This window comes from Tupaia chinensis, unplaced genomic scaffold (assembly GCF_000334495.1).
Source record: "Tupaia chinensis unplaced genomic scaffold, TupChi_1.0 Scaffold000076_1, whole genome shotgun sequence".
Taxonomy (NCBI): Eukaryota; Metazoa; Chordata; class Mammalia; order Scandentia; family Tupaiidae; genus Tupaia; species Tupaia belangeri.
This window is the reverse complement of record NW_006159536.1, coordinates 2,208,581-2,227,962: the sequence shown is the minus strand read 5'-3', so window position 1 is coordinate 2,227,962 and position 19,382 is coordinate 2,208,581.

The following is a 19,382-nucleotide window of genomic DNA, read 5'->3' as shown; positions in this document are numbered from 1 at the left end:
ACCGAACTGCTTGTGGATGAAGAGTTACTCTTTTCCCTAGGAGAGGAGGCATTTTCTTGTTTTCCCATATTTCTCGTGATCCGGTGGTGATTTCTTGTCATCTGATGAATGTTGTGTTTCTTTCAAATTCTTGAAGTGCAGCCTTAATGTTCAGGAGCAAGCAGACAGAGTTGATCCAGAAACTCTTTGTTGTTCCATTGTGCTTGCTGGTGCAGCAGATTCAGTAGATAGTGGGGAATATTATACCCCTGTTAGTATTTGGATGTTTAGCTACAGTGCTCTTAGATCTGTCTAAAAACACACTGAAAAGGATACTGGAGGGTGAAGAGACAAGAAAAAGGAAAACGAGACAGAGAAAAACAACAAAAAGAGAAAAAAAGACAAAAAAATTTAAAAAATTAAAAATTCGTAATTACGGTTCTTTTTTTAAAAGAAAAAAATCACACAATAAAAAATCTAGTTCACTGTAGCCATGTGGAACCTTGTCTTCTGCCGCTAGCTCGTTTGTTGGAGGCTGAATTATTAGTAGAAAATCTTCATTCCCTTAAAAATCTAGTTCACTGTAGCCATGTGGAACCTTGTCTTCTGCCTCGAACAATTCCATCTTCAAGTCACTTAACTCCTCTCCCCTTTTACTTAAGCCGTTAGGATGAACCAGGCTGCTACTTCCATACTTTGCTTAAATTTTTCCTTTCTTCCAAATATCCATAGTTGTTTCCTTATAAGTTCTACCATCCACCAAGCACTAGGACGTGAACACAGTCAGCCACGTTTTTGACTACCTTATAACAAGGATGCCTTTCCTCCCTATTCCAGTAACATGCTTCTTTCTGAGACCTCATCAAGATGGCTTTTACTGCGCATATTTCTACCAACGTGTTTTTCATGATCATTTTAATTATTCTTGAAGAAAATTGAGGCTTTTTGTATAACTCTCTTTTCCCTTAGAGCCCTCAATAGAATCACACTTGAGTTTCCTTTTTGGCACTGTAGGCTTTTTCTAGCATGCTTCTTCAAACTCCTGTAGCTTCTGTCCATGACTTAGTTGCAAAGCTGATTTCACATTTGTAGGTATTTACTAGGATAGCCCCCATGCTCTGCAGTACCAATTTCTGTCTTAGTTCATTTGAAATACCACAAACTGGGTAGCATATAAACAAAAGAAATTTATTTATTACAATGCCAGAGGCTGAGAAGTCCATGTTCAAGGTACTGGCAGATTCAGAGTCTGAAGAGTGCCTGCTTTCTAGAGTGCTGTCTTCTCATTGTGGTCTCACATGGTGAAAAGAGCTGACAAGCTCACTCGAACCTCTTCTATGAGGGCACTCACACTGGTTGGGAAGACTCTGCTCTCCTGCCCTAATACCTCCCCAAGGTCCCACCTCTAAATCCTATCAACCTGGAATTTAGGATTTCAGCGTATAAATTGTGGCGGGTGTAAGCATTAAGCATTCTGTCCTGCCAATTTACCTAGCCAGAGAACCTGCAAGCCTCTACCAATCCCTTGCCAAGGGCAAAAGCAGGCAGCTGTGTGTTTCCGTCCATTTGATTTACATGGAGCCATTTATGGTGCTATGGCATGTACCACCCCAAGCAGCCAGCTCCTCCTTCCTGTGTAGGAATTCAGGACTCGTGAAAGAGATGCTAGTTCTTCTGGCTGCCACAAGAAAGTTGGAGCACTGGGCTTAGAGACCAACTCTTTGCTCACAGGGAAGCTGTGAACTGGAATTTTTCATCCACCTGCTCTCCTGCTGGATTAAGTCAGTGGTGTCTATCTGGCCGAGACTCTGGCTCCATTCTTCACTGGGTGGCTAAACTATGCCCGATCCATTAGACCTTCAGGACGGGTAAGACAGCTACTAATTTTTTTTTAGCAGTCCTGGAGAAATTGCGATGGACAACGGATCAGTTCTTCCTACTGAGAGAAACCAAGAACTGGTATCTTATATGTTGTGCAGGGAGAAGGGTCGATTACATTTATCAGCCCAAGACTCTGCCTTCATACTCTATTGGGTAATTAAACTACGCCCAGCCTCAGAGCTCCAGGATGGGCAAGACAGAAGTTCGTCCTCTGGGGAGCTGTCTCCTAAAAGTTGGAGTACTGGACACTTAATGAACCCCTCCTCCCTGGGAGAACCTGGGAGTTGGTGGGTGTCTTTATCTGATCAGATTGTGCTAGGCGAGGGCACAGTCTGGTGAGAGGATCTTCCAACTCTCCCAAGTATGTGACTGGATGCTGCATTCTCCTGGGATGCAGGAGCCTTTCAATTAGTTTCTCTTCTCACACAGGGAAGTGTTGCAGAATCACTGTGTTTTGGGGTATGGGGATATCAAGGATTTCCCATACCCCCATGTTGCTGACATAATGCCCTCATTTGGTTACTTTATTTTGTTGTGAATTTAGCTAGTCCTTTGTAAGTAAAGATTTTATTTTTTATTCATAATATAGAGCATACACATGAAAGCAAGCAAGAGAGAGAAAGCAGCCTTGACTGGGTCAGTTCACACTGCAGTACCCTTCTTCCAGCCTCAGCTCCTCAGGGTCTCAGGTATGCACATGCCTGGCACATTTCAGGCCAGCCAGGTAAAGGATCCGTACCCGTTGTTGGCAATGTAGCTTCTAGCACTGCTGTTAGTATGCTACAGACGGCATTACCTAGGTTGGGCCGAATTTGGAAATTTGTTAATCTCTTATAAGCCTCATTAAAATATATACATATATTATATATATATCTATCAAGTAAAGGCAATGATATTAAGACCCACCCTTAGCTTATAGTGCATATTAAATGAACAATGGAACAGAAGCCTGATCTGTATCATGGAGTCCTTAGGAGTGGCTTACATTTGTCTAGTCACCAACTGATTGACTAGAAGGTTGGCTTTAACCATTTCTCCCTCTCCTATGCTGTGCCATCATCTCTGACAGCCATGTTTTTTTTTTTTTTTTTTTTTTGAGAGAGATTTTGCTATAGTGCGTGTGTGCTTGCTGGAGAGACAGAGAGGCAGAAAGTGAGAAGTAACCCCCCACCCCAGTGGGTTTTTCTTTGAGTGGAGTGTTTTAAAATTCACTCAGGCCTGCACCAGCCAACTGTATGATGGATCCCACATAGCCGTGATCCCACACAGCCGTGATCCCACATGGCTGGATCCCAACTGGCTGGATCCCAACCGGCTGAGTGCACAGTTCAATTTCTGAACCCGGTGACTTGAAGAAATACACTGGGCATGTGTGCATGTGTTCCCAAAGTCCCAAGTGGAGAATGGAGAAGAAGGGATGGCTACATGACCCTCGCCCCTGTGCTTTCTCAATTTACCTCTCTTTCTTTCTGTCTCTCTGGTGAGGGTACTCGCCCTACAGCAAATTAAAAAAAAAATTATGCAGGTCCACTAGTAGGTTACATATTCTTAGAACAGCTGCAACAGCAGGGTTTGTTGGTACCAGTGGCAAAAAGGCAATCTCTGGATGACAAAAGTTCCAAGCAAAGTAAAACAAAGAAAATTTTTTTCTTTTTTTAAAGAATTGTTTATTGGGAACCAGCAGTTAGTGTAATGGCTATGTCGCTGGACTCCCACGTAGTCGACCGCGGTTCGCGTCTCAGACCCGGTGGCTTAGAACTCACGCCGGGCGCGTGTGCGTGCGTGCCCAAGATCCTGAGAGGAGAATGGAGGAGAAGGGATTGTGGCGTGACTATCCCCCCTGGGGGGTGATATCTCGCCTACTATCACTCTGTCTCTCTCTGTCTGGCGAGCACACGCACCCTATAGCGAAAACCTCTCAAAAAAAAAAAAAAAGAATTGCTTATTTATTTATTTATTTATTTAAATTGAGTAAGAGAGAGAGGGAAAGTGAGAAACCAAGCCGCCAGGTCTGGGACTCAAACCGTGGTCAGCCATGTGGGAGTACAATGCCCTTAATCATCACGCCACCTGCTGGCCTCGAAAATAATTTATTTAATAAATTTAGCACATAAAGAATTCAAAAAGGAGGACATGGTCATCTCTCAGGAATCATGTGAGGCAAAGCAGATCTCGTGTGTGTAAATGGCATCTGTGGGGACAAGCCTCTTGGTGCAATCACTAGCCAACGGCAGTACGGGAAGCCCCGTGGCAGATCTCCGGTTCGGCTCCCCAGTGGCCTTGAACACACCAGGTGTATTTACATGCAGCCAAGATCCTAAGGAGCTGAAGGGCCCGGGCAAAGGGCTCCTGGTGTGATGAGACCCTGTTGAGGGTACTTCTCTTTCTCTCTCTGTCTTTTTCTCTCACACACACATATGCTCTTCTATCATGAATAAAATGAACCTCTTTTAAAATAGCATCTTTGAAGTGCTAATTTTGCATTTCTTTTTTGCAAAAACAAAGTTTTTAGCTCTCCATAATCAACTAGACAGTCGCTTAGTATAACTGAATGAGTTGGATAGGTTCTTCCATTTCACATGCTTTATGGGATGGAATACAAGAGACCATTATTTAACAAAAAGTGATCATTATAAACACATGTAATTACAAAAGTGCTTGAAGGAAGTAAGGGCGGGTCAGGGTTTGGGATAAAGGCAGAATTAATATGAAGAAGGGAGGCATTCATGGAGAAGGACTTGGAAGCAACCTGGCAGTTCACAAACTATGGCAAATCCAAGGCAAGCCTGATACGGATGCTCCTGGCTGAATTTCTGTTAGGACAAATTGTCCCTAATGGCAAAAGAGTAATGAAATATAAAGTTAGATCAAAGGCAGATCCTTGACCCTAGGAGAAAGTGCTTCTAGATATTGTATCCTTCATTTTTTTGTTATTGCTGGGGGGTGTATACGGTCACTGGAGAAAAGAGTGGGATTAGCTCTCAGTGCACATTATTTAGCCACCTCTCTGTGAAGGCTGACCCTCCTTAATTTTTGATAGAATTTTTTCTTTAGTGGTTTATAATGATGAACCTCTTTGAGGAGAACTGGTAATATAGCATTCTGCCTAATTATGTAAGAGTTGACATGTTTTTACTTTTTTTCCTGTTAAATTGTACCAGAAAAAAGTGCTATTATTTGACCTTGACTATTTTTTATCTAATAAAATGACCGTTTCTTATACAACATAAAACATGGATTAATTGATGCCGGCAGGTGACGTGGTGGTTAAGGGCGCTAGACTCCCACATGGCTGGCTGCGGTTGTCTTGTCAGTCCCAGACCTGGCGGCTTGCTTTCTCTCTCTCTCTCTCTCTTTGTCTCTCTCTGGTCAAATTAAACTAAATAAATAGATAAATAAAGGTAAGTAAAATAATTTTAAAAACATGGATTACTAATTTAATAAAAATAATAATATATTTACACATGTAATTCTTACATATTTGTGTATTTTATTTCTACCCATTAGATAGCTACATATATTTAACATTAGAACCTTACTTGCATAATGTAGTTTTTTGCCTTTTGTTTTTAAAGAATTATTTAATTTTATTTATTGATTCATTTATTTTAATTTGACCTGAGAGAGAGAGAGAGAGGGGGAAAAGGCGAGCCACCAGGTCCGGGACTCAGTGTCCAGTGCCTTAACCACTACACCACTTGCTGGTCCCTGCATAATAGAGTTTTTATGATTGAGAATGCACTTCCTCCTTCATTCACTAAGCGTTTATTGAGCACCTGTTATGTTGCCTCCATTCTGCTCTGTGCTAGGGATACAAGGATGAATAAAAAGTAGTCCTTGTCCTTGAGGCTTTCACAGTTTCGTAAGGGGGATAAATCCCTTAACAATCTCTACAGAGGGACTGTGTGTACAGGGGTTTAGAGGCAAAGCCCTGAAATCAGACAGACCGAGAAGTCTGGCACCAGCGTGGGTAATTGCCCAATCTCTTTTAGCTTCATGGAAATAATACTAGGACAAAATGGCTGTGAGAATTAAATGTGAAAATGCATGTGAGGTTGTTTAGTATTGTATTGCACTTAACAAGTACTTGGGAAATACTAGCTCTTACCATATGTGTTATGTGTTACTTAGGTAACTGGGTATACTGCCTGGTAGTTGCTTCCTTTTGCATGAGGTTGGGAAACCTTTTTTTTTTTTTTTTTAATTTTGCTAGAGACAAAGAGGGAGAAAGCATCCTCTCATGGGGAATAGTCATGTTGCAATCCCTCCTGCTCCATTTCTCCTTCCTTTTGAGATTTCAGGCACACACGTATGCCTAGTTGCCTGGAGTGTTTTCTCAAGTTGCCAGGTGCAGGACTTGAACCTCATCATCTGCTATGTGGGATCCGGCAACCTTAACCGCCACACCACTGGTTGGCCCAAAAATAGTCTTAGTTTTAAGCAGTACATGATTAGATAATGACAGTGATTTATAGTGAACTGGTTTGCTCTTGAGAACAGTTTGGAGAAAAATCTCACCATTTTTTCTTAGAAATAAGATCTGGGGACCAGCAGTTAGCGTAATGGCTATGTCGCTGGACTCCCACGTAGTCGACCACGGTTTGCGTACTGGACCTGGTGGCTTAAAACTCACACCGGGCGCGTGTGCGTGCGTGCCCAAGATCCCGAGAGGAGAACGGAGGAGAAGGGATTGCAGCGTAGCCATCCCCCCTGGGGGGTGATTTCTCGCTTTTTGTCTCTCTGTCTCTCTCTGTCTGTCTGATGAGCACAAGTGCCCTACAGCAAAAACTTCTCAAAAAAAAAAAAAAGAAAAAGAAAAGAAAAGAAAAAAGAAATAAGACCTGTTGTCAATCAAAAATCCTGGTCTAATTAAGTGGCTGAGCAGTTTTAACACATCTCAGGAGAGAATTGGCTTTCCTAAGGACTTCTCATTCTTTTTACACCTTTTCTAAAATGGGACTTGAAAACAAGAATTAATGTCTCTGAAGATAATTAAGCTCTGAAGTTTCCTTTTTGAATTTACCTTTGCCTTCTCAGGCAAAATACATTTTTAAAAAGAATTATTTATTTAATTTTATTATTATTACTATTATTATTTAATTTGCTGAAAAAAATGTGTGTTCACCAGAGAGAGGCAGAGAGATAGGGAAAGTGAGAAAGCAAGCTGCCAGTTCTAGGACTCAAACTGCATTTGGCCATGTGGGAGTCCAGAGCCGCAACCGCCATGCCACCTTCTAGCCCCTAAAAATAAATGTTTTATTGCCAAGTTGCCTGGTGGCATGAATGCCTTTCATCGGAAGCCACTGAATGCTTTCTCAGTCAGTCAATGGAAGTTAGTGAGCTCTACTATTGACTCAGTGCTGTGGTGGGCTCTGGGGCATAAAGGGAAGCAAAACCACAGGCTGCTGGTGGAGAGACATTCACCCAATAAACAATGAAAGAGCTGACTAAAAATTGCTGGCAGTGGGACCACCTGGTGGTGTGGTGGTTAAGGCAGCTGGACCTTACATGGTGAGCTGCATTATTTGAGTCCTGGACACAATGGGTTGAAAAACATGCTGAATGCACGTGTGTGCATGCCCACAATCTGGAGAGAATGGAGGAGAAAGATTGCAGTGTGGCCATCCCCTCTGGGTGGTGCTTTCTCTCTTTCGCTTTCTCTCCCTTTATCTGGCAAGTACACATACCCTATAACAAAAATAAAAATAATAATAAATTGTACCTGGGTCAAGTGGTGCACAGCAGTAATGCAAGTGGACCCATATAAGAAAAGCCCTGGGTTCATCTCCTGGGACCTCCCTGAGGTCAATTTAAATTGATGTGTGTGTTTGAGTGTGTGCACCCATGATTTTGGCCAGCTGAGACCAGGAAGGAATCATGGCATGGGACCCTGCTCAGAGTATCTCTCGCTCTCTCTCATGGACTATATACATAAATAAATGTCACTAAATGGAGAGTGTTGAGCAGGGACCCTAATTCAGACTGCAGCATAGGTCTGTGGAGGTCAGGGAAGAGTTAAGTTAGGGAAGTAACATCTAAAACAACTCACCCTCTAGAAGAGCTGGTGACTTTCTCCTAGATTTCAGTACAGCCAAGTTCAGGGAATAAAAGCTTAGCCTAATCAATTGTTAGGTTACCTTATAATGTCAAATGCTATGATATAAATGATTTATTCTGTTCCCCAATTGTACTGATGATATTAAATATGACCTTCTGTTGCTTTTCTGCTGCACAAGGCCTTCTAGCTCATTGAATTGTATTCAAAATGAAATCATTCACCTCTGGAGTGATTTTATCATTGTTAGCATAGTCACACATAAAGGTAATCTTAATAGCAATTAAAAAAATAATTTTTTATTTTATTTTATTTATTATTATTTTAAAATTCGCTATAAGGCACATGCATTCACCAGAGAGAGAGAGATGGGGGGAGTGAGAAAGCAAGCCAAGTCACGAGGTCCAGGACTTGAACCAAAGTCGGCCATGTGGGAGTCCAGCGCCTTCATCATCATGCCACCTGCTGGCCCCTTAATAGCAATGTTTCTATGCACTTAGAAGTTGGGAACAACGTAGAGGATTGTAAAACAGTGATAGCTAAGTTCTTTGTTCATTGAGAGATTGGCCTTGCTCCTAATGATATTAATATTTTATGCATAAACATGGCATTTCTCCACAGTCTGCCTTTTATTTTGGGCAGTTGAATGAGAAAGGGTGAGTCAGAACACAGTTCAAACTACTTGTCTTGTCGGAAGGATTACAACATATCAAATACTGCATATAAGCAATATTTTGAAATTTCCTCAGAAATGCATTTTATCTCCCAAACAGAAGAAAAAAATAATTATAGAGAGTGTCTAGGCATTTTAGCTTTTTATTGAATGCACACAGGAATATTCACACTCATTTGTTTCAGTCCTAAATAAATAAAAGCTTGATTTGAGGGGGGGGGGAAAGGGCTGTTTTCTAGTTATTGCAAATGGAATCTGCTGAAATTGATTAGATACTCTTCAGAAATTTCCTACAGAATGACCATTTCTTCCTTTTTATGTATTTCTCCAGCAGTCATTAAAGAATGTATCCATCAAATTCAAGAAAGTGTCCAAACAGAATGTCTTTGGAAAAACTGGATTTCTGTCTTGCCGAGGCGGACAACTGATCCATTCTCTGGCCAGTTGGACTGCAGCAGGTCAGTGAACTCATCGCAAGAAGCCCAGTTATGCCATACTGATAGCCATCTCAAGGAATGAACTCATCGACGTGCACCATTTGGTGCAAGATAAATAAACTCCTTAGTAGAACATTACCACAGGATCAGAATGTCTTTTCTCAAGGAAGGAGTGAGTACAATGTCCACAGCAGGACACCATATTTGCTCACAGTGGTATCTTTCAGCTGATGTTTTCTCTTAGGATTAAGCGTGGACCCAAAATGTTATCAAAAGTAACCACAAATAATATCACTAAATGAGCTCTCTGTTTAGAGCCATTGGTCATTAAAGTAGCTGGAAGCCCAACAATCTGCTACCTTTGAACAATCCTATTAATCACAGGAATTATTTCATAATCAATATGTTCATAATTATAACAAGGTATAACAACCAATAGGAACATCTCACATTTATTGAGTTCTTGTGATGAGCTAGGCGTTGGGCTGGGTACTTACATACATTAACTTGTGTCCTTCTTCTTTTAAATTTTTTTCTTTTTAATTTGCCCGATGGCACATATGCTGGCAGAGTGTGAGAGAGGGTGGAATGAAGAGAGACCACGGGGCATGGTCTCTCCACAATCCCCTCTCCTTCATTTCTTGTTTTGGGATTTGGGATACATATACACATATACTCTGGCATTTTTTAAAAAAAAAATATTTTATTTAACTTTATTTGTTTATTTATTTTAATTTGACCAGAGAGGAAGAAAGTAAGAGGAAAAGAGAGGGAAAATGAGAAAGCAAGCCACCAGGTCCAGGACTCGAACTGCTGTTGACTATGTGAAAGTCCAGCACCCTTAACCACTGTGCCACTTGCCAGCCCCGACTCTGGCATTTTTTTAAAAAAAAAGAATGATTTAATTTAATTTTATTTATCATCATTTAAAAAACTATGACCAGAGAGAGAGGGAAAGTGAGAAGGCAAGCTGCTGGTCTGGGACTCGAACTGTAGATGGCCATGTGCTCTGGCATTTTTCAAGCCGCCATGCTGCCAGCCATGTGGGATCCAACCACCTTAGCCACCTTGCCACCTGCTGGCTCATTTGTGTCTGTCTGTTTTTTCTTTTTTAAAGATTTTTTGCTACACAAGTGTGTGCATTTGTGTTCTTGCTGGAGGGAGACAGAGAGAGGGAAAGTGAGAAACCACCCCCCCATGGGGGGTAGGGGAATAGCCAAGCTGTAATCCCTTCTCCATTCTCCTCTTTGGATTTTGGGTGCACACACCAGCCTAACGTGTTTTTTAGGTCAATTGTCCAGGACTCAAACAGTGAAATTGGCCATATGAGATCCAGTGCCTTTGCTACCACGCCACCTGCTGGCCTTTCTGTCTTTCTTTTCTTTCTTTCTTTTCTTTTTTCTTTCTTTCTTTCTTTTTTTTTTAACAAGAATTACTTGTTTAATTTAAATTATTATTATTTTTCAATTTGACCAGAGAGAGAAAGAGAAGGGGTGAGAAAGTGAGAAAGCAAGCCTACAGGTCTGGGACTTAAACCACTACTGGCCATGTGGGAGTCCACCATGCCACCTGTCAGCACCCCTTGTGTCTTTCTTAACAATAAACCTAGAATGGTTTACTCATGGGTTTGCACCCAGATCGCTAAAGACAAAGCGAGAATTGACTGCAATAAATAATGTACATGGTATGAAAACTGTATTTGAAAGGGTGTCAGGCCAGCCCATGGCCTGGCGGTTATAAGGGCCGGATCACGCATGAACAACTATATAGTTTGAATTCCTGACCTGGCAGCTTGAGAAACGCATCAAGCACAAGTGCCTCTGTCCCCCAAATCCTGACGGTGTGGATTGCAGCTTGACCATTCTTCTTGAGAGAGTCCTTTCTCCCTCTTCCTCTCTGTCTGTCTGTCTGGCCAGTGCACAGTCCTCTGAGGGGGAAAACATCTCTATGTTGGGTTGAGGACAAAAAAAAAAAAAAATCAAAGTACTACCTAAAATAGGGGCCAGCTAATGATCTGGTGGTTAAAGTGGCTGGATCCCACATGACTGACTGGTTCAAGTCCTGGACCTTGTAGCTTTAAAAACACTCCTGACACATGCGTGCTTGCATGCCCAAATTCTTGAGGGGTAAGGAGGAAACTGGATGGTGTTGGAGTACATTTTCTTTTGTATTTGTCAGGTCGCAGAGTGTATGATAGGAAAAACCAGAGGGTCTTCCTTCTGTACTCAATAACCTGAGTACTTGACTTCTGCCGTCAGGTGCAGGCTGCCGTCAGAGGCAGGCCGCTCTTTTCACACCGAGCCCTTCTGCAGTTCTGCAGTCCTCTATGGAGATCAACCTGGTGTCCTACAGTGAACTCACTTGACCTTGTCTGCCTGGAGCAAGGGCAGATCCCGCAGGTTTAGGGCTCCATCCTGTGGAACGTCTTTGTTGTTGTTTGGGTTTGTTTTTCCAGCCAACAATGGCAAGTCCCCGATTTTACCTGTGTTTCTAACCCACTGGGTAGAAATCAATGGTTCTTATGATTTTTGTTAAGTTTGCTTGATCAGCTAGAAGAACTCAGGAAAATAGTTTATTTTACTACATCGCCCGTTTATTTCAAAGAACATAACTCAGGAACAACCAAAGGAAGAGAGGCGTGGGGTACCGAGAAGGATCCCAAAACGAGATGACTGGGGCTGACGGTTCTGCGAATTCCCAGTTGGAAAGACTGGAGCCCACGGTACTGTGCACAGTTCTAAGACAGGATTTGGGGCTTACGTGCCTCAAATAGCTCCAAGTCACAAGGTAGGGACTTTGGAGCAAGGTGTGAGGATGAGGTGAGGGGTTTCCACGCCTCCTTTAGGTGGGGCTTGGGTGTAGAAGTGAGCAAGGTGTGAGGATGGGGTGAGCGTGGGGCGAGGGGTTTCTGAGCCGCCTTTAGGCGGGGCTTCGCTGTAGGCGGGGCCCCTGAGTGTTTTATAACTGGAGGTGAGCTGGTGGGAGATCGGGTGCCCTCGGGACCTCTCACTAGGATACAGTGAGAGGGATCCTTCGCCTGGGTCGAGCCGCTCTGTGGTAAGCCCCCGCCTTCTCTTCTTGGAACCCTATGCGCCTACCTTCTGGCTTGGAGCCCTTGCGCTTCTGTAATTTCCAGTATCTTGTCTTGGGGCGGTTTGTGGTACCTACCCGCCAGCCTGCTCATCTCTGGCCTTAGGCCCTCTCTTCTCTTCGATCCGCGGGAGGTATGATGACCCCGGCCTTCTCAGCTCCTTCTCAGCTCCGAGCGTTGGCTGTCTCCTCTGCAGGTGCTTCTTGTCTTGCGTGTAGTTCGGTAAGCCCCCGCATCTCAGAATTGTCTTGGCACCATCTGTGGTCCCTTAAGCCCAGTATCTCTTCTTGGACCTTTTGCAGGTAGCGTTTGGGGGTATTGTAAGCCCCTGCCAGGCTCCTTCTCCCTGGACCCTGGGCGGTTCTAAGCCCCCACCTCCTTCTCTGGGCGGTCCCGTGGTCCCGCGGTCCCGCCTTCTTGTCATGGAGCCATTTGCAGCGTTGTAAGCTCATCCAAGAACTGTTTGCGGTACTGTAAACCCTAATATCTTCTCTTGGCACCATCTGCAATACCTTGCACCCCAGAATCTCGTTTTAGAATCTTTTGAGGTACTGTAAGCCCCAGTCTGCTGGTCCTGGGAGCGTTTTCGCCTCCGCCCCGCCTTCTCTGTCGCTCCGCGGTGCTGGAGCTGTTCGCCGCACTGTTAGCTCCGAATCTCATTTTGGAACCGGTTGTGGAACCGTTTTTGGTTTCATAAACTGCAACCTTCTTGTTTTGAAACCATGTGCGGCTAGGCAAGCCCTGGGTTTCTCAGCTGGGAGTAGTTCACGGTCCCCTAGGGTCCAGCCTTCTGTTCTTGGGACCACATGTGGTACCGTAAGGCCTCCTTCTTCTGGGCTTAGAAGCATTTGCAGTACCGTCCACCCCAGTATTTCGTCCTGGGACAATCTGTTACGCACGAAGCCCCTTAGCTTCCCACCTTGCGGTTCGTGGTACGGTTAACCCCAGCTTCGCAGTCCTGGAGAAGTTCACGGTGCCGTAAGCCCCGGCCCTCTCGCCTCGGCGGGGCTCGCGGCTCTGAGGCACAAGCACAGCCTTCCCGTCCTGGAGCCGTGCGCGGTGCGGTGCTGCGAGCGTCCACGTCCGTATCTCGTCTAGGGACCGTTACAGTCCCGGGCGGTAAGTCGCTACCTTTAGGTCTTGGAGCTGTTTGCAGTACCGGTCCCTGTCTCTGGTCGGGGGAGCATTAGCGGTACCCAGCGCACAGCCTTCTGGTCTCGGAACCGTGCAGCGCCGCTCGTCTGCGTTTGCGGTACTTATGGTACTCACGCACAGCCTTCGCGTCTCGGAGCCCGAGCCCAGGACCTCCTCTGCAGACCGTACAGGGAGCCCCTCCCTTCTAACGGGGAGCTACTGGCCGGCCGTAAGCTCCCTGTCCTGCCTCAGTGTAGTGCCGTAAGCTCCACTCTTTCATCTGGGAGTCTGCAGTACCGTACGCCCGAACCATCTGGTTTGGGGCCGTGTGTGGTACTGCAGCCCTTGTAGCTAGTCTCGGAACCCTTTGTGGAACGGATTTTGGGTCACAAATTCTAACTTTCTTGTCTTGCACACATTGCAGTACCGTAAGCCCCGGCTTGTCTAGAACCGTTTGTAGTACCGTAAGCCCCAGGTTTGTCTAAGAATCGCTTGCGGTACGGTAAGCCCCAGGCTTGTCACTAGGGACCATTTGCAGTACCGTAAGCCCCAGGCGTGTCTAGGAACCGCTTGCGGTACGGTAAGCCCCAGGCTTGTCACCTAGGCACCGTTTGCGGTACTGGAAGCGTAGGCTTGTCACCTTAGGGGCCATTGGCGGTATCGGAATCCTCAGTCTTACCTTCGTACGTTCGCGGTACCGTAAGCCTCAATCTCTCATCTTGGGACTGTTTGCGGTACGGTAAACCCTCGTATATAGTCCTGGAGCCATTTGTGGAACCATTTTGGGTACCATAAAACCCAACCTTCGGGGCCAGTAGGTAGCGTAGTGGTTAAGGCACTGGACTCCCACATGGTAGATTGTAGTTCAAGTCCCAGACCTGGCGACTTGCTTTCTCATTTTTTTTCCCTCTCTCTCATGAGCTCACGTGCTCTCCAGCAAATTAAATAATAATAATAATAAATAAAATTAAATAAGTATTTTTACAAAACCAAACCTTCTTGTCTTGGGACCCTTTGCAGTACTGTAAACCACAGTACCCTATCCTGGTACCCTTTGTAGTACCGAAAGCCTCAGCTTTCTCGTGTTGGATCGTTCGTGGAACCATCTGTGGCTCCGTGAGCCCTGCCTTCTCGTCTGGGAACCATGTGCGGTATTCTAAGCTCCTTTAGCTGGCCTTAGAACTGAGAGGCATTGTGCGCTCCTGGCAGGTCATCTTGGAATCGTGCGCGGTACCGCAAGCCCCGCCTTCTCTCGGGATCGCGTGCGGTGCTGTAGCCCCAGCCACGTTGTGTAGGGATCGGCCTGGTACCGTGAGCTCTAATCTCTTTTTCTGGGACCATTTCGGTACCTTAGCCCCTCCCGCCCGTCTTCTCGTCTTTGGATCGTTTGCAGTACTGTAAACTTCCGTACCTGGAGCTGTGAGTGGTGCCTATGCCCCATCCCACCCACCTCCCGAACCCCGCCCCGATTTCTCTACTTGTAGCTCTTTGCGATGACGTGAGCCCCAGTGTCACCTCTCGGAGCGGTTCTCCCGCCCGAAAGTGCGCCCCCGTACCTGGTGATAGAACCGTTGGTGGTGGGGTAAGCGGTTTTCTCCTCTCCTAGTGTCCGCACCCTGTACGTGGCGCAGCTGTGTGCCTTCCAGAGGCCGGAAACCTAAACCCCGTCGGGGACACTCACCTAGGGGAGGACTTGGCTTTTCCAGGGTCCCCATTTTAGGTTAGGAACTCATAGCAATACTCTAAAACACAAAACGAAACAACCCACCAGCCTGAGCCCTCAGGCAGCACCCTGCAACACCGACAGGCCCACTTTGGCAGTGCCACCGTCTGGTGGGGAGGGTTACTAAGCCCAGAACTGCCTGACCCGTCCCCCTAAAAACAAGTCTGCCTCTTGTTCTCTGTGCTTTTTGTCCCCAGATTTTAAAAAAATTATAGGAAAAAGTATGTAATATTAGATGTACCCTTTCAGTTGTGCAACGGATCCCTAGAACTTTTCATCTTACGAATTTGAAGCAAACACTGATTTTTCCCTTCTGATTTTCCAGCCCTCAATAACCTCTTTTCTATTTTTTAATGATTTATTTTATTTTATTTTTTATTTATTCATTCATTTATTTTTTAATTTGACCAGAGAGAGACAGAGGGTGAGAGTGAGAGAGAGAAGTGAGAAGTGAGAAAGCAAGCCACCGGATTCAGGACCCCGTCGACCATGTGGGAGTGTCCAGCGCCTTAACCACACGCCTCCCGCTGGTCCCAGCAATAAACTCTTTTCTACCGTTTCTATAATTTTGACTACTTGAGATCCTTCATATGAGTGGAAATTCCAGATCAGCGTCTTGAAAAACAAGCCAATTGCCTGAGGCTGGCTTTTTTTTTTTTTAACACTGCAAGAAGAGAAGGCAAGGGCATAGGGTACCACTCACAGCTCCAGGTACCCGAGTTTACACTACAACAAATGATCCCAAGGGAGAAGGCAGGCCAGGAAGGGCACGCAGGGGAGAGACCGGAGAGGAAGTGAGAAAGCATCCCCTCAGGGGGAATGACCTTGCTGCAACTCCTTCTCCATCATTCTCCTCTTGGGTTTTGATTATGCATGCAGGCATACGTGCTCAGTGTGTTTTTTAAGCCACTGGGTCTCACATAGCTGGTCATGTGAGATCCAGCCCATCCTAAACACCACCCACCTGGTTGATTCAGTAACTATTTTTCTGAGGAACCTCCATCCTGCTCTACAGAGTGGCCATATTGGTATAAATTTAATTGATAGTGTATTTAAATTTGCCTTTCTCTCATCCTCACCAGCATATGTTTTTGTCTTTTTGATAATAGCCATTTGAACTGGGATAAGGTAATGTTTCATTACGGTTTTACATTCCTACCAAGAGTGTGCAAGGGGTTTCAACTTCTTGATTTCCTTGCCAACATTTGTTCATTTTAGTTATTTTTTCCTTTCATAGCTGAGATTTTATTGTCTGTGGTGAGGATGGATACACTTAACATTTCAATGTGTACACAATCCTTTTTTAAAAAAGAATTATGTATTTAATTTATTTATTTAACTTCTTATAGAGAGAGGGAGAGTGAGAAAGCAAGTTGCCAGGTCCAGGACTTGAACCATGGCTGGCCATGTGAGAGTCTAGCACCTTAACCACCATGCCACTGCTGGCCCCTATACGCAATTTTTAACATTTTTTACAAAAATCTAAAGAGCCATGTAGTTGGGATTCTTCCCTAAGTAGTTATTTCAGTGATTTCCTTGCTAAAAATTTGGAAGAAAATTTCCCTTAGGAGGATATCAATTACTTATAATATTTTCAAATGTTAATAAGCTGTTAAGTCACAGTTGAATCTCTTACACCGTACCTGGTCAGTTTTTCAATCTTTCAAAGCCACATGAATAAAGTTATTAGGAAAATTGGGCTACCACAACCAGAGACCTTACAAAGGGGACCTTGTTCAGACAGGAAGATCCAGGACTAAGGACTGGTTTTGTTAGGAAATATTGATAATTCTGCTTTTTAAAAAAAGAAAACCCACATAGGAGTAGGAGTAATATAAAATATTGAAGATGTAATTGCGGGATCGTCGCTCCACATTCTCTCTTGGTACGATTTCGTTTCTTTAAATATAAATTCTTAATAATTTGCCTTTGAGGTTGCTTGACTGATAGTCCTTTCTCTCTCTCTCTTTCTCTCTCTCTCTCTCTCTCTCTCTCTCTCTCTTTCGTTTTGTTTTAGGCTTTTAGCCACCTGAAACCTCAGTTCTTAGTTTCTGTCTCTGGTCTGTAAAAGGAGAAGGGGCAGTCACCCAGCCCCTGCATCTCTAAGCATTGCCCTTTCCCTGGGATGTGTCCCCGCCTCCCTGCCCAGCCATCCCCGCCCACAGCGCCAACCCGCTGCACCCTGAGTCTCCCTCCTTTCCCCTTTAAAACTAATATCTTTAGAATGGCTTTGGGGCAGCGAAAATAGTTTTTTCCTCTGGTGGATGCTTACCTGACAAGCTCCTGTAGGGACTGAGTAGCCTCTGTTGTCAGGGCAGCCTCTATTTGTGGTTCGTTCTGGTTACTGCTGCTTCCTTCTAGGGTGTCCTCATTGGGGAGGAGGGTGTGTGTGTGTGAAGAGGGACTGAAGCCAGAGAGGGCTCCAATAGAGGCCAGGCTTTGGCCGTATTTCCCCTTTTGCGGTGCCATTGATTTCCTGTTTGGAGATAAACCCGCCATCAGGATCAGGACAGAGTCCTGGTGGGATCCACAGATTGGTTGATGAACACGAGCGTCTGGTCTCCCTCTTCTCTTGCTGCAGGGATGAATTTCGTCAGTCCCTTTAGCGCTTAGCCTCACCTTGGTCGACTAACAATCTTGGGATCTGACCTCGCTTCTTGGCTCTCCTCGGTGTGAGGCAGGGAGGAACCCTTTCCTCTTTAATCTAATCTGCTCTTTGGTCACTCGGGAGCCTCTGTGTGGTCAAATCCCCTGTTAGGCCAGAGGTACACTGCTCTCTTTGGGAGGATTTCCGCTGATAGTGGCAACAGCCGCACGTTAGGATGGACATTGCAGGCTCTGACCGCAGAGGCGCTATGCAGCCCTGCACCGCTACACTGCTGCCCTCCAGCCAGACCCAGCAGTCTGACCTGTGTCCACTTTATTCCATTTTTATTTAAAAAAAAGATTTATTTTAGTGGACCAGCAGCTAGTGTAATGGCTATGTCGCTGGACTCCCATGTAGTCAACTGCAGTTTGCGTCCCGGACCCGGTGGCTTACAACTCATGCCAGGTGTGCGTGTGCGTGCATGCCCAAGATCCCGAGAGGAGAATAGAGGAGAAGGGATTGTGGTGTGGCCATCCCCCCATGGGGTGATTTCTCGTTTTCTGTCTCTCTCGGTCTGGCGAGCGCACGTGCCCTATGGCAAAAACCTCTCAAAAAAAGAATTATTTATTTTAATTAATTTTATTTATCCATTCATTTATTTTAATTTGACCAGAGAGAGAAACAGAGAGAGCAAGAGAGAGCGAGAAAGTGAGAAAGCAAGCCACCAGGTCTAGGATTCGAACTGTGGTCACCCATGTGGGAGTGTCCAGCACTTTAACCACCAGGCCACCCGGTGGTCCCCCCACTTTATTGCTTCCCTCTAGGAGGATACAGCCACCCTCTAGGAGACCCAAGAAAGAGGTCCCTCACCCTCTCTCTATCTCTCTCTCTCTCCTGCTCCCCACCTCTCCCACCTCCGGTCTAGTCCAAACAGACAAATCCCAGACAACGTCCCCTTTTCCGAGGCCCTGCAAGGTCTCTGGCAGCTGTGAATAATGCGGTGCTTCGGTTGTTTCCCTTGTTTTGTAGAGCCGCCTCCTCTGTGTTTCACTTGCTGGACGTTCGCGCAGCTCTCGGACATCTTGACAGCTGGGAGGGCACGTGTGCCCGGGCTCCACGGGCTCCGGCTTGCGGGCTGCGGCTTGCGGGCTGCGGCTCGCGGGCTCCGGCTTGCGGGGAACCTTCCCAGGCTGAGCTGCCAGGCCGCAAGGACAAAGGTAAGGAGTAGTTGGGAAGTGCAAGTATTGGGGGTGAAATTAGAGCCCTCACAGCTCGTTTGGAGGTTTTATAGGAGTGCCGGCTCCTCTGGACTATAGAAGCGTTCTTCCTCTACTGGGAAACATCGTTCTTTTGACTAACATCGGGAGGGACAAACATGAAGCAGTGAGGGAGGAAGGGGACACCCAACCAAAAAGTGAAGAGCCCTTGGGGTTCTCAAAAGCGTCTTTGGGCCAGAGTCCATGAAGACTCACTGGGTCTGGAGGTGATCCCAGTCAGGGCATAGAGGGGTGAGGCATTTATGGGGAAATTAGGTATCCACATGCTAGATATCCTGCAAGATCCACAGAACCTCTTGATGGTCTGCTTCTTTTTGTTGACTAGTAGAAGCTCTGTCTGCAGAGATAGTTCCTCCTGTAGCTGATATCATCACCCAGATATTGGACATAGAGAACAGTTGAACTCTAGCTTAGCCCCGCTGCGGCTCTTGTTTGCTAATAGCTTGAGATGGCATTCACTATCAAGAATGGAACTGTCCTAACTGTCAGAATATCCCCAATCAGAGTAAAGGGGTTTCCACAGAATTTTAAGTCTCTTAAGTTTG